Source organism: Cavia porcellus, unplaced genomic scaffold, assembly GCF_034190915.1.
Source record: "Cavia porcellus strain 051 isolate PalLab524CR breed Dunkin Hartley unplaced genomic scaffold, mCavPor4.1 scaffold_21, whole genome shotgun sequence".
NCBI classification, from domain to species: domain Eukaryota; kingdom Metazoa; phylum Chordata; class Mammalia; order Rodentia; family Caviidae; genus Cavia; species Cavia porcellus.
In genome coordinates, this window is record NW_026947504.1 from 5,633,526 (window position 1) to 5,648,862 (window position 15,337).

The 15,337-nt window shown below is 41.8% G+C and overlaps 1 pseudogene; it reads right to left on the bottom strand.

Annotated features, from left to right (window-relative positions):
* Positions 1 to 798: 798 nt before the first annotated feature.
* On the bottom strand, positions 799 to 7,405 carry LOC134471893 (butyrophilin subfamily 1 member A1-like; annotated as a pseudogene).
* Positions 7,406 to 15,337: the final 7,932 nt, after the last annotated feature.

The window sequence follows — 15,337 nt, forward strand, 5'->3', positions numbered from 1 at the left end:
GCCAAAGCCGCCTGTAAAAATACCGACCCGCCGGCGGCGGAGCATAAGACAGCGGCCGTGATTGGGCGGAAAATGGGGGCCCGTGCATCACTTCCTGTTCTGGCGAAAGGGGAGAGAGCTCCCAGGCGGCCGCCTCGTGGCGAGGAATCGCCTCCGGAAACGGCCCCCAAGGTGGGGCGGAAGGCTTCGCCTCCCTCTCGCGCCGGGGAGCGCTCAGGAGCTCTCTACTCCTCCGCAGACCAGGTTGAGCAGAGCGCAATTCGCGGGGCAACGCTGGAAAAGAACCCTGCGACTCCTTATTGAGCGATTTAGGCTCCTGACAGCTGGTCTCTTTGGCCTCCTTGCCATTCAACTTTCCCTCGTCCTCGGAGTCAGACGACTCCGAGGCTAGAGCCCCGTCCTCCTCCTTAGCATCCTTGTTCCCCTTGACGGACCCCTCTCGGGAGCTCTCTGACTGGGCCTGCTCAGATACCCTGCGTACTTTTGTAAGCTCTTGAGAGCTTTCTCCACAACCACCCTCGCTCTTAGTGTTGCTACCTAACATGTTTCCCATCTTTTAATATGTTACTCACCGCGTGAGGCCCAAGGAATCCGCCACTTACGCGTGAGCCTGAGGGGAGTCTAAAAGCCCTGTAGGTGCGCGCCACCCAGAGCCCAGGCTTATCCCCAACTCACCTGTCTCGCAGCTCTGTACTGGAGCGTTGTCCACTTCCACGTCTCGGGGGTGATCAGTCCCCAGGCGGGCCTCCAAATGTCGATGTCCGCTCCCGGCCGGCAGGAAGGACACACGACAAAGTCTGGTAGTGGACAACCTTTTCTTTTTATTTTCCTTCTCCGTACAGCCTGCCCTGGGTTCTCCCAGCTGAAGCCTCCTCTGGTCCGCTCCCCGCGGCTCCTTTCGTGCTTCAGTCTGCCCCAAAGCCTCTACCGGTCCGCTCTCCGCGGCTCCTTTTGGGCTTTTACTTCTGGGCTTCTACCTGGCTTCTTCTTCCGCCCAGGGGTGGCACCGGTATATATACGGGTATAGTGTCCAATCATGTTAAAGTAAGCAAGGCAAGCTGATTGGCTAACATCATCAGTTGCCAGGCAGACTATATTGTTGAGCGGGTTGTTTACGCGGTAAGCAGGAAACTAACATATTCGATGGGAGGGGTAATCTACCTCAGGCTTTGCTCTTTACCACAGGCCGCACGTCCGCCGCGCAAGGCGAGCTATCACAGACGCGGCTCCCAACAGACCTCTTTTTCCAAATTAAGAACAATAATGAGTAGAAACCAAACTAAACCAAAACAAACTGTAGAGGACAGGTCAGTGCCTGCCTAGGGAAGAAGTCAGGGGCAGGGATAAAATTCTGACAGATTCCAGGGAATCTTTAATGAGGAAATGGCTAAGCTCTTGGTGATGTCACTACATGACATGATTGTAAAATGAGCAAATTCATTTCATGTAAATATTACACTAATAAACGAGAGGATAAAATATTTTAGAACTATATCACCTAAAGGATGCAGTAAGCTATGGTGAAAAGGAGGCTGAGACTGGAGGATGAGTTCAGCCTTCCTTTCCAACTTAGCAACTTAGCAAGATCCTATCTTAAAATAAAAAGGGCTTGGAGTGTAGCTCAGCAAAAAAGCCCTGGGCTCACCCTGTAGCAAGGGCTTTTCTCTATTTCTCCATGCAAATCCCAGCTTTTCTCTAAAATTCAGCTCAGAGCCACCTGTTTCAGTGGAATTTCCTGGCCATTCTACTCACCAACCACATCTTGATGCTGAGACTGGAATACTAGGACTTACTCACTTTTGCATACAACATCAAGAATTCCTACATGATCCTTGTTCTTTCTGCCTGGGGAGAGGTGTGGCAATGTCATGGCTCTGGCTGCAGTGGACTGAGTGTGGGCTCCCAAAATATGTCTAAGTCCCAACCCTGGCACTTGTAAATGGGACTTTTTTGAAAAACATGTCTTTGCAGACATAATTAAGGTATGAATTGCAAGATGAGTTTATCCTGCCATCAGGTAGGCTTGGAACCCAATGATGTATCCTTTTAAGAGAAAGGCTAGAGAGAGTTGAAGCTCAGAGACAGGCAGAGGACAGAGATTTGATGTTACTACACGCTTAGTCTGTTCTCTCTGTTGAACAGCTGGTATGGTTTCTGTCCTGATTGAATTTTGACCAATGCCAATGCTAATCTTGGGAATCATGGGGTCTTTGGTTTGTCTTCTACATGGCTTGTACTAATCTGTCATGGCATAGGAGGGAGAGAAAAGGATTAGAGGTTGACTGGATTACTGATTGTTGGGAGGAGTAGGAGGAGACCAAAGAGCAGGAGCAAGAGAAGAATGATGGGGAAGAGAGATGAAGGAAGAAAGGATGGGAGAAAGAGAAGGCAAGAAGAAGAAGAAGAGGAGGAAGGGAAGAAGGAGAGAAGCCTTTCTTGCTTGGCTTGTAGATGGCCCTTCTCTGAGTCCTCTCAAGATCTTTCTTCTGTGTATATTATATGCCCTGATCTCTTCTTCCTAAGAAGATACAACACCTATGTGGCTAGGGTCCACCTAAATGACCTACTTTTACGTTAATCACCTCTTTAAAAGCTCATTCTTCAAGAGCAGCCACTTTCTGATGCTCTGGGGGTCAGGACTTCAGTGTGTGGATTTGAGAGGAGAGATACAATTCAGCTCCTGAGATGGCAACATTATTTTACATAAAGCTGTAATAGCCATCACCAGAGGCAAGAGCAAGGAGAATATGGGTGCTACTGAGTACCTAACAGATGCCTAGGAGTCCCCTGGGGAAATTCAGAGAACTTCTGATGGCAGGAGTTCTGATGGCTTCCTGCATCTCTCTCATCCACTGAACAAATGGTCAGGGGCATAGGGTCATGGGTCCAGAGGCAGAGGAATGGCTGCAAGGGACCAGAAAAAGTCACTCCATGGAATGCATAGACCAAGGAGCCATCAGCCATATTGTGGAAGGAAATCTTCCCTTCATCACAGTTCAGGAAAATGCCTGAGGAGAGGCTGTGATGGAGAGAGGCGAATCTTGGGGTAGGAGAGGGCCTGGAATTTCTTCTTGTAAAGCTCCACTGCCCAGAGGCCATGCTGGGGGGCCTTGGGAACCCTCCCCTCCTAACTCATGCTCTCCAGACACACACCCAGAATCCAGGCCTTCTGGTCTCCCACCTTGACCTCCCAATAATATTTCCCAGTGATAGAACTGGATTCCTGGTCAGGGAACCATATGATAGAATTTTGGCATGGCTGAAAAGATAAGTATGAAATATAAATGACCTTTATTTTAAGAATGTGGAGAGAGAGCCCCCAACCCTCTGGGGTCTGGCATTGTCTCCGGGGACTGGCATTCTCTCCGTCGGACACGTGGAGTGGGGGCATACATGTAGCTTAGGTTTGGGGTGGTGCCTGAGGGGCATTAGTGATGCACAGATAGCTCATTGGTATTCATTTTGCTCCAGAGGTAAATTCCTAGAGGTGGAGAAAATAGAGCCCCTTGGTTATGCCTCCAAGCTTTTTACCAGCTACAGTGTCCCAAATGGGGCAAAATCCTTTCACCCAGCCCAGAACTGCTCTTGGGCCAGGATGCAGGGATCCTGCTCAAATCTCTTAGGGCTGGGGGACAGGTCCTGGTCGAGCAGCAGCCGTGAACATGAAAGAATCTTGCCCTTGGCCGGACACTGTAGCTGGAAGGAGGCTGGGAGGTGGAACCAAGGGGCTCTATCCTCCCCATCCCTAGGAATTTACCTGTGGCACGAAATGAATACCAGTGGGCTACCTGTGCATCACTAATGCCCCTTAGGCACCACCCAAACCTAAGCTACATGTATGCCCCCACACCACGTGTCCGATGGAGAGAATGCCAGCCCCCGGAGACGATGCCAAACCCCGGAAGGTCAGGGGATCTCTCCCCATATTCTTAAAATAAAGGTCATTTATATTTCATACTTCTTATCTTTTCAGCTGTGCCAAAATTCTATCAGTACACTTTTCTGATCCTCAGACACAATGAGTTTGGGACTTGTGGTGTCGGGGTCCAGGGATGGGTTCACTGTGAAAAGAGAGGGGTTTAGATACTGACCTTGTGCTTCCACATCCCCAAATGTGTCCCCTTCATCTATGGACTGCTTTTGCTGCTCCATGTCTTTTGCCAGGGGCCCATTCCACCAGCCTGTGCCCAGTAGGGGGACACACAGGCAGGAGGCTGGGAGGTGCTAGAGAGGTGTGAGTGTGATGGCAGGCATACCCAGGTCATCTCCCAGTGTGCCAGTGTGTGTACTGAGTTTTGCTCAGGGTCTCCTGAATGCTGTGTGTAAAAGAGACAGAGATACAGAGAGAGAGACCTAGACCAAGAGACATATATAGAGAGAGACTGAGAGACAGTGTCAGATAAATGAGGCAGAGAGATGGTGAGATAGTGACAGACTGAGAGGTGCAGATACTGTCTCAGAGACAGAGACAGAAAGTAACACAGTGATACAGAGATAAGAGTTAGATGCTGAGAGAGACAGAGAGATAGAGACTGAGATTCAGATAGACCAATAGATACAGACAGAAAGACAGAGAGATACAGAGACTGAGACAGAAACAAATACAGAGAGACAGAAAAGACACAGGTAAATATGAGACATACATATATAAAGAGAGATGGAGAGACAGACACAGGAGCACACAGAAAGAGAAAGATAGAGTGAGACAGAAAGACACAGTGAGAGACAGAGATAGAGAGACAAAGATTAAAATAGCCAGAGAGCTAGAGATACACAGTGAATGACAAAGAGAAAGATCAGAAGCAGTTGAAGAGATAGTGACAGGTGAAACTTGCAGGGTGGCATGAGAATAGCCTGCCACGGTTTCAGTGTGGTTAACAGCTATATCTGGCTGTCGACTTCCACCACAGGTTCAGGAGGGGTTCACCTTCCCAGGTGCTGAGATGTCTTCCAGAAGACTATTTTTGCTCTCTCAGTTCCTCTTCATTCCTGTCTTGCTATATGATCTCCTATACATACTCCTGCTATGATGCTGCCAGGGGCCCATTTCACCACCTGTACCCATGATAGCCTCACCAGAAGACAAACTGGAGGGACCACCTGATCTTGAACTTTCAGTCTCCAGAACCAGGAACTACAGAAAACTCTTTTCTTCATAAACTTCTAAATTTTATTATAAAAATGGGAAAAGAACTGGTACAGTGCTCATAGTCAGATTTGTTCATTTCCAACAGGAAGATAGAAAACCTACCAGGATTATCCAGTGCATAGCTAACCAGGGGACCCTGAAAGATGAGCATTTTCACCGATGGTGTGTAATCAGGCTATTTTAGAGGTGGGACCTCTACTAGCCTTTCCATTCTTGCTAGGTTTGAGGAAACAGGTGGAGCCTTGGTTCAGAGCTTGGCATGGAGGTTCATCATCTGAGGGGGTAGAGCTCCCTACTCACCATGGAGAGGTGCTGCCCTTGCCATGCTGGCTTGCTGGTTCTGTTCCTCGCCTCCTGTCTGTTTCTTCTCCAGCTGTGTTCTGTGTGCTTCCCTTTGACGTGTCCCAAAGAGGCAGATAACTCCGGCCATCTCAAATCCCATGGCAAGGAGGGAAAGAGGCAGGGCTAGTCTCCATTTCATGATCTGAGACACTCTGGAGAGATGTGCTGGGGGATTTCAGTGGTCAAGATTAGCAGGAGAGAGAGCATCTTTGTTCTCAGGGTTCATAGGTTGAGGGGCTTGACGTTACAAACTATTCTGAAAGCGTTACATATTTTTGTATATATGATGCAATAGACAACATTTATGTTCCCCAATTTTCTATGCTAAATCCTCTCTACCCTGTGATGGAGTTAGGAGGTGGGGCCTTTGAGAGATGATGAGATAATGAGGACAAAGTTTGATGAATGGGATTAGGGCCCTTATAAAAGAGACCCCAGTGCCCACATTGCCCTGCACATGTGAGGACATAGCAGGGAAAGAGTCATCTGTGAACTAGGAAGCTGCCCTTGCCAGATGCAAAATATGCAAAATATCTTAAATGTATATGTACAGCCTCCAGGACTGTGAGCAGCACATTTCTGTTGTTCATGAGTCGCTGAGGTAAGGATAGACTCAACTGCCATCACCCACATGTATCAACATAACAAATACCCTACCCTTTGTATACACAGAAGGTAGATATCTGCCTACTTGTGCATAAGCAAAAAGAATGATTAAAACACATAGAAAAATGTTAAAAATGTGGTGAGTCTGAGTATAGGATAGAGTTCTCCATTCTTGCAAATCATCTGCAAATTTCTTTTTTTTTTCAGATCTTTTGTCTTTTTTGGTACCAGGGATCGAACTCACAACCTCACGCTTGCCAGGCAGGCGCTTATGCCGCATAGCTAAATCCCCAGCCCAGAAATTTCTTTTTTTTTAAAGATTATATGTGCTGCTCAAGTGAGCACTTGTCTTTTTTTAAACAAAACTTTTAATAAAGAGTTAAATGGACCCTTCAGTAGGTAAATGGATAAACTGTGGATATTACTAGTCCTCAAAAGAAATGATTTACATGCCATGAAAAACACAGAACCTTAAATATAAACTACTAAGTGAAAAAAGTTAGTCTGAAGAGGTTATATCATGTGTGACCCTAGCTCAGTGACATCATGGCAATGGCAAAACTGTGGGGACAATAGTGGTGGTTTGCAGGAGTGAGAGGAAGGGGGGATGACCAGGTGGACCATGGATATAGGACTTTTATACTGGTAGAAAGTTATACATGTATGGGCTTAAAGGTATATGAAAAATCTGTGTACTTCTTGCTCAAAGTTTTTGTAAACTAAAACTGCTCTAAAAATACATTTTAAAAGACAGAAAAACCTGTAAAAACAATAATGGGATGTACCTATTTTGTTTTCTCTGAAATGCAAGGCCCGCCAGGGGAGACTCCTGGCATCTACATCTCTGTCCCATGAAAGACTAGTGCCTCTCCAGAACTCCTGGCCTGGCTACATATAGCCTTAAGCCACCCCTCTCCTCACGCTCAAGCCCCACAGTTATCGCAGAATGTCTCCAAGAACATGGCAGTGAAACCTGTACTCAGTGATTCGCAAACAGAACTGAAGACGATTAGCCACCTTCCTCTCAAGGAGGAGGGGATTGCAGATGGAGCAAGACAAGCCCTCCACATCCCCGTCCTGAAGAGCTACCCTGGACACCACAGCCAAGAGACCAGTGGTGGCTGAGATTGAGAAGTTGGTCTCAGCATGCACTGTCTGTCCTTTGTGGTCTCTCCACTCTATCCTGGGCTTTGGATACCAGCCCTCACAGGTGCACTGTCCCCAGACACCTCTGTCTGGTGTGTGGATCACACAGTAACAGTAATAACCATTAATGTTAAGGGTCTCAATGCACCAACCAAAAGAAACAGACTAGCAGAATGGATCAAGAAACAAAATCCAACCATATGCTGTTTACAGGAAACCCATCTAACCCAGAAGGATACTCACAGACTGAAAGTCAAAGGATGGAAAACAATACTTCATGCAGCAGGAATCCAAAAAAAAAGCAGGAGTAGCCATTCTGTTTGCAGACAACGTGAACTTTAAACCAACAATGACCATAAAGGACAAAGAAGGTCACTACATACTTGTTAGGGGAAAACTCCAAGGGGAAGAGATAACTATCTTAAATATATATGCACCAAACTCCAGAGCACCCAGTTATATAAAACAACTATTAACAGAAATGAAAACTCAAATTATCAGTAACACAATTATAACAGGAGACCTTAATATGTCATTGACACCAAGGGACAGATCAACCAGACAGAAAATGAGCAAAGAAATAACATAACTGAATCACACCTGCGAACAAATGGATTTGATAGACATATATAGAATGTTCCACCCAACAACATCAGAATACACATTCTTCTCAGCAGTACATAGATCATTCTCTACAACAGACCATATATTAGCTCACAGAACATATTTAAACAAATGCAAAAGAGTTGCAATCATCCCTTGCATGTTATTGGATCATAGTGCTCTGAAATTAGAAATTAACGATAAAAGATACTGCAAAAATCCCGCAAACACATGGAAACTGAATAACACACTCTTGAGTAATCAGTGGGTCACAGAAGAAATTAAAGAAGAAATTAAACAATACCTAAAAGAAAATGAAAATGCAGATACAACTTAACGGAATTTGTGGGATGCAATGAAAGCCATCCTCAGAGGAAAATTTATTGCACTGAGTTCCCACATCAGGAAATCAGAATGAATACAAATAAATAACTTGATGCTACACCTCAAACAGCTAGAAAAAGAAGAGCAAGTCAAGCCCAAAGCCAAAAGAAGGGAGGAAATTATAAAAATCAGAGCAGAAATCAATGCGATAGAGATTAAGAAAACAATCCAAAGAATCAACGAATCAAAGAGTTGGTTCTTTGAAAGAATAAATAAAATCGATAAGCCCCTAGCCAACCGTATTTTAAAAAGGGAAGAAAAAGCTCAAATTCATGCAATAAGAAATGAAAAAGGTGAAATCACTACAGGCCCAATAGAAATACAGAAGATCATCAACACCTATTTCAAAAACCTCTACTCTCAAAGGTTTGATAACACAAAAGAAATAGACAGATTCTTAGAAACATATGAAGTATGACAGCTAGATTAAGAGGATGTAAAACTGTTGAATAACCCAATCTCTGTTAATGAAATTGAAAATGTAATTAAGTCCTTGCCTACAAAGAAGAGCCCAGACCCAGATGGATTCACTGCAAAATTCTACAAGAAATACAAAGAAGACCTAATGCCGACACTCCTCAAACTATTCAATGAAATTGAAAGGGAAGCAATCCTTCCTAAGTCATTCCTGGAAGCAAATATTACTCTAGTACCAAAACCTGAGAAAGACCCAACTAAGAAAGAGAACTATAGACTGATCTCCCTAGTGAACACAGATGCAAAAATCCTCAAAATATTGGCAAATTGGATGCAGCAAATCATCAAGAAGATTATACGTCATGACCAAGTCAGATTCATCCCAGGAATGCAAGGATGGTTCAGCATACGTAAATCAATAAATGTAATCCACCATATCAATAAAGCCAAAAGTAAGAATCACATGATCATTTCTATAGATGCAGAAAAAGCTTTTGATAAGGTCCAACATTCATTCATGATAAGAACTTTACAGAAAATTGGAATAGATAGTCTTTACCTCAATGTAATAAAGGCCATTTATGACAAACCAACAGCCAGCATCATACTAAATGGCCAAAAATTGAAAGTCTTTACTTTAAAATCAGGCACAAGACAAGGATGTTCTTTATCACCACTCCTATTTAATATAGTACTGGAAGTACTAGCCAGGGCAATTAGGCAAGAGAGAGAAATAAAAGGGGTAAAGATAGGAAAAGAAGAAGTTAAATTATCACTGTTTGCAGATGACATGATACTCTACATAGAAGACCCCTAAACTCCATTAAAAGACTCTTAGATACAATAAATAAATTCAGTAATGTAGCTGGATACAAAATCAATACTCAGAAATCAATAGCATTCCTATACACGAACAACAAAATCACAGAGAGGGAAATAAGAGAAACCATACTCTTCACATTAGCAAGCAAAAAAAATGAAATATTTTGGAATTACTCTTACGAAAGAAGTGAAAGACCTATACAAGGAAAATTATAATACACTGAAAAAAGAAATTGAAGATGATCTCAGAAAATGGAAAAACATCCCTTGCTCATGGATAGGAAGAACAAACATTGTGAAAATGGCCATTCTCCCAAAACTGTTATACAGATTCAATGCAATCCCAATAAAAATACCATCAACATACCTTATAGATCTACAGAAATCACTCCTCAAATTCATCTGGAACCAGAAGAGACCTAGAATAGCAAAGGCAATTCTAAGCAGCAAAAGCAAGGCAGGAGGCATCACAAGCCTTACTTGAAGTTATACTACAAAGCAACAGAGTAAAATCAACATGGTATTGGAATCAAAACAGAGCAGAGGATCAATGGAATAGATTAGAAGATACAAACACAAACAAACACACTCAACCACCTTATCTTTGATAAAGGAGCCAAGCAGGTTCACTGAAAGAACAACAGTCTCTTTAATAAATAGTGCTGGAAAAACTGGCTCTCCATTTGCCAAAAACTAAAGCTAGACCCATGTGTATCACCATGTACTAAATTAAAATCTAAATGGGTCAAAGATCTGAATATTAAAACAGAAACACTAAATCTATTGGAAGACAAATTGAGTAGAAACCTTGAAGACATAGGAGTAGGTAGAGAATTCATGAACAGGACTCAAACCACACGGGAAATACTTCCCAGAATCAATAACTGAGACCACTTCTTATTAAAAAGTTTCTGCATGTCAAAAGAAATCTCCAGCATAGTGAAAAGAAACCCACAAACTGGGAAAAGATTTTAGTGAACTCTCTCTCAGACAAGGGACTCTTGTCTAAAACATATAAAGAATTTTAAAAACTCAGACCCCCAAAATTCAAAGATCCAATCCAAAAATGGGTATCTGAGATGAATACGCACTTCTCAGATGAAGAAATACAAATGGCAAATAAATACATGAAAAAATGTTCATCATCATTGGTCATTAGAGAAATGCAAATTAAAACCACACTAAGATACCATCTCACTCCTGAAAGAATGGCCAGGATCAAGAAAACCAACAACAACAAATGCTAGAGAGGCTGTGGGGAAAAAGGAACTCTCCTACATTGTTGGTGGGAGTGTAGACTGGTACAACCTTTGTGGAGGTCAGTCTGGAGATTTCTCAAAAAGCTGGGATTGGAAGTCCCATTTATTCCAGCTATTCCACCTCTAGGCATATTCCCAGAAGAACTGAAAGCATCATACCATAGTGATATATGTGCACCTATGTTTATAGCAGCACAATTTGTAATCGCCAGATCTTGGAAACAACCCAAGTGTCCATCAACTGAGGAATGGATAAAAAAGGTGTGATATTTCTATACAATGGAGTATTACTCAGCTATAAAGAAGGATCACATTGAGATATTTATCAATAAATGGGCGCAGCTTGAGACCATACTCATAAGTGAAATAAATCAATCTCTCATGTGTGAATACCGAATAGTTTCCCTAATGTAAGTAATGATTCAAATATATAAAAGTATGTGGTAATCATGATTCCCCATTATGTGGCCTTGAAGCCTTACAAAGTTTTCACTTATTAATTGGAAAGGCTTTATTCTGGGCTTCTTGATATGGAAATGTTTGAAGCTATAGTATATGAAGTTATATTCAAATATTTCAAGGAAAAAGACAGACACTATGGTAACTACTATTAAATCGGGTTATTTGGTGGTGAAGCACTAGGTTGCTGAAACAGTCATGCTTTGACCTGTATTGTTATGTTGTTATGTCCTCTTTTATCTCAATCTCTCCCTTATTCATTAAAAAAATTTAGTTATTTTTTATGTTTTTTTTTAATTAAGGGGAAAATTTTTAAAAATTAGCAGGACATTTTATAGTAACTTTTTTTGATTTCCTATTAACTTGTTTTGAAGTCCTGTAATACTCCCACTATCTTGTTTTGACTGATTAGACTCTGTTCCAGTCTGTATGATAGTATCAAGTTTGAGGGTATAGGCAACTACTTTGAAGGCAATAAGATTCACTAAGAGGCCCATTCTGGTTTGACTATTATCTCCTTTGGAAGTCCTGTAATGTTTACAATGTTTAAGTTTTATTGGCCTTGTTCTCTACTGTTTTGTTCAACTTTATAATACCTAATGAGATAGACAATTCTTTTTAAGGAAACAAGAGACATTATGGTAACCATTGTTGATAACCTTGTACTCTGTTTTTACATTATGTGCTATGTCTATCCTTGGTTTTGACTGACAGCTTTGTTTTGCCATATTTGACTTTATTCCCCCCCCCCAAAAAAAGTAATAAGAACTAAGGAGTAATAAAACCCAAAATGTGTAAATTTTGTTGTAAAAAAGAGAAGGAAAAAAAGTGCTCTAAAAGATACAACAGCAAGTGTGTTTAGGGGTGTTAAATAGCTGACCATATTAATATGTTTTTGGTTGGATCATTGAACACAACTGTTTGCAGTTTCACTGTTTGAATGTCCACTTCGTATGCTTTGATACTGTGACTTGAGCAACTATCTCTAAGATGATAATATGTAATCTATTAACTGGTGATTTCTTACTGTTTTTTTTTTTTTTTGTAGTTCTGTATTACTTGTACCCTTACACCGCTTTGTTTTGTTTTGTTTTTTCTCTTTTTCCTTTTAAATAAAATTTTTTTAAAAAAAAGAAAGATTGGTTTACAATAATGGTTTTGGGGACTGGTCTCATTTTAGATTTACCTGGAATGCATTTAACATATTTCAGCCTGGGCTTCAGTGCCCAGATTCTGATTTTATTGGTGAGTTTCAACTTGATTTTGGAAGACTTAAAAATTCTCCCAGAAGATTCTAATGTGCAGCAAGGGATTAGAACTACTGCTTTATGTTCCACGGCACATTAGCAATGTATGATTTCCATATGTGCTATGGGGATTTGCTCCCTGGCAGCATAGCAGTTAGGGGGTCATAAGACAAAGCTTTGCACTGTTTAAATCAAGACAGACTCAGTTGTCTGACAAAATAGCAGTTGGATGAAATCTCTTTTCCATAGATACATGTTGTTTTGGCTGCTTTCAGAATAGGAGATTTTTTTCCAGGAACAGTAATTTCAATTATTCTGAGTTGAATATTATAAACAGCCCACAAATTCCAAAGAGGGATGAAAATAATTTGCATGCCTGTGGCAAGCCTTATATATGTGTTCAGATTTTTCCTATGATGGGAAATGAAAAATATATTGTTGACCCTCGTTTTTCTAAATTCAGCCTTCAGGCATTCCCAAATTATTTTGAGTCCTTCCCATGTTTCAGAAGCATTCTCTCAAAGAGATTATTTTTAATGATAAAGAGTACTAGATAGACCCAAATCCTATGATTTTGAACAAATATCACTATCCAGGACCTAAAAGCTCAAGTGAAGTTGCATGAATCATGTGGCCTAGTAGAGTTGTTGGGACTTTAAGGTGAGACAAGAGTTGAGCCTGAATCCTAATGCAGCTGATTCATACCTGTGGAGTTTTGGATAAGTTCTTTGACTTGGAACAGTTACATAAATCTCATTTATAAGAAAATGCAGAACAGTACTGAGAGCAAAAATGTCAGCAAAACTTCATCCTTTTCTATATCTATTACCTTGATGATGTCATTTACTGTTGCTCCCATTAAGTGGCATAATATTTTCCTTAACCCTTGGATCTGGGCTGGCTTTATTTGGTGTGGCAAATATAAAGCCATGACTGTGGAGATGTATTCATTTGAAAGCTGGGTTCAAAAGATCTTAATCTTTTTCTTCTAGAACTCTGCTATCTTTCTGAAAACAAGCCAATATTAATCTTTCAGAGGATAAGATATCACAGGAGAATCAGCTGCTCCAGCTGACAGCTAGTTCATTCCCTAAACTGCCACATGTCAACCATCAGCTGACAGTATAACAGAAAGAGCCCAGCTGAGCTTGGCTTCATTTGCTCAGAATATTCAGCCAAGGGTCTGGATCACACAGCAATGTCCTGCATGAGTCCAGTTAAAAATCTAGAGCCCATGACAATGCCTCCCACGACTCTAACTGGAGGTCTAGAATCCATGAGAAGGACGCAAGCCAGTCTGTTTTATGGATCTGTGCTGGGAAGGCCCAGTGATCAGCGGTGGAAGCTAGAAAGTCTATGTCAGCAGGGTGAAGGAGCTGTGCTGGTAGGTTGAGGGTTCTACGCTGGAGTTGAGAAGTCACCCTCAAAACAAGGACCAGGGCTACCCTGAAAAGTACCACAGCCACTCTCAGTGACACAGAGGTCCCAAGCTCCTCTGATAAGAACAGTGGAGTACATGCCAAAAAGCCAACGTGACAAGTTTCTCCTGGAGATTAAATGGCACACATCTTCCCCTGTGAAGCCAGGAAGGGATGCTCAATGTAAGGACCAGAGCCCCTCCCCGCCAAGTGAACCACAGCCACTCACACCAACAAGGTCTCGGAGCTCCTCCAATGACAATGGTCAAACTCACACTGGGGAACCTAGTCATGATGAACTCCTCCAGGAGAACCAACTCAAGGCTCAAAACAACAACACTTAGAGAAATCCACAGTGCCTCACTTGTCTTCTTCACATCTCTATTTATGCTGGCAACTTTCCTCAGGTGGACCATCTACACTCAGCACTATGCTGATTTAATTCAGCTAGTGTTAAGCTGACCATCAGTTTTAAAGCCATAACACCCATCTTTACCACCTTGTAGGAAATGGGTCATGTATTAAGGCCCAAGAATCTTTTCTCCTGTGCCTAAGAAGGTCACTATTCTATCTTATTATCACCTGTTTCTTTTAATATTTAAGTGAACACTAGAAAACTAAAAGTCACACTGATGCCTACATTTTATGTATATTGGACATTGCTGCTTTAAAAGGATCACTTCCTACTTCAAAGCTCAAGTTGCTTCTTCACAGGCCAGAAAAGTGCAGTAAAATTTAAAAGCAGTGGTTTTAAATTTGTGAGTAATGTACACACTATATGTAAATAACATATGACTTTATAAACAAAGATAAATACGAAGTTCCCTGTGGAGGGATAATAATATAGGGGAAAATATAACTTCCAACCTGATAGATGGCAGATATACTGAGTTTGTGTCTCCTGAAATCGAAGAAAAAAATAGTCAGGACCAAAGGGGTTAAAATTAGGAAAGGATTACTGGGGAATAGGAATGACTCCTAAGAGACAAAGGGGTTCTGGAAGTGGGTTGCCACAGAGGCCCTTTGTCAGGAGTAATTTATACAGCAAAGTCACAACGTGGGTCAAATTGTAATCAACCTATAGGATTACAAGTATATTTGATTAGCTAATATTGGTACAATAGGGATGTGGGTCACATAGCAAAGGTACATGGAAAGAACAAAGACATTTTGGTAAAGAGATGGTCCAGATGCCCTGGCTACCCTTCCAGGTGACTAATATCTATTTGGAATTTACTGGGCTAGGTGGCACCTGTTACAGTACAATTCCAAGTTACTGCTTTTCCCTTCGGGAGGCATGTAAAGCCTGATACTTGTATCTTTATCTTAAGGCTTGGCATTCTTCAGATGCACCTGCAGCAATTCTGCTATCTTTTATTTTTTCTGCTGACTTTCTTAACAGTCCAGTTCCTCTCTCTATATTAATTTCTATCTAATTTAGCTGCCTATAATAGTAACTTATCCTTCACAGAGAATATTTTGCCT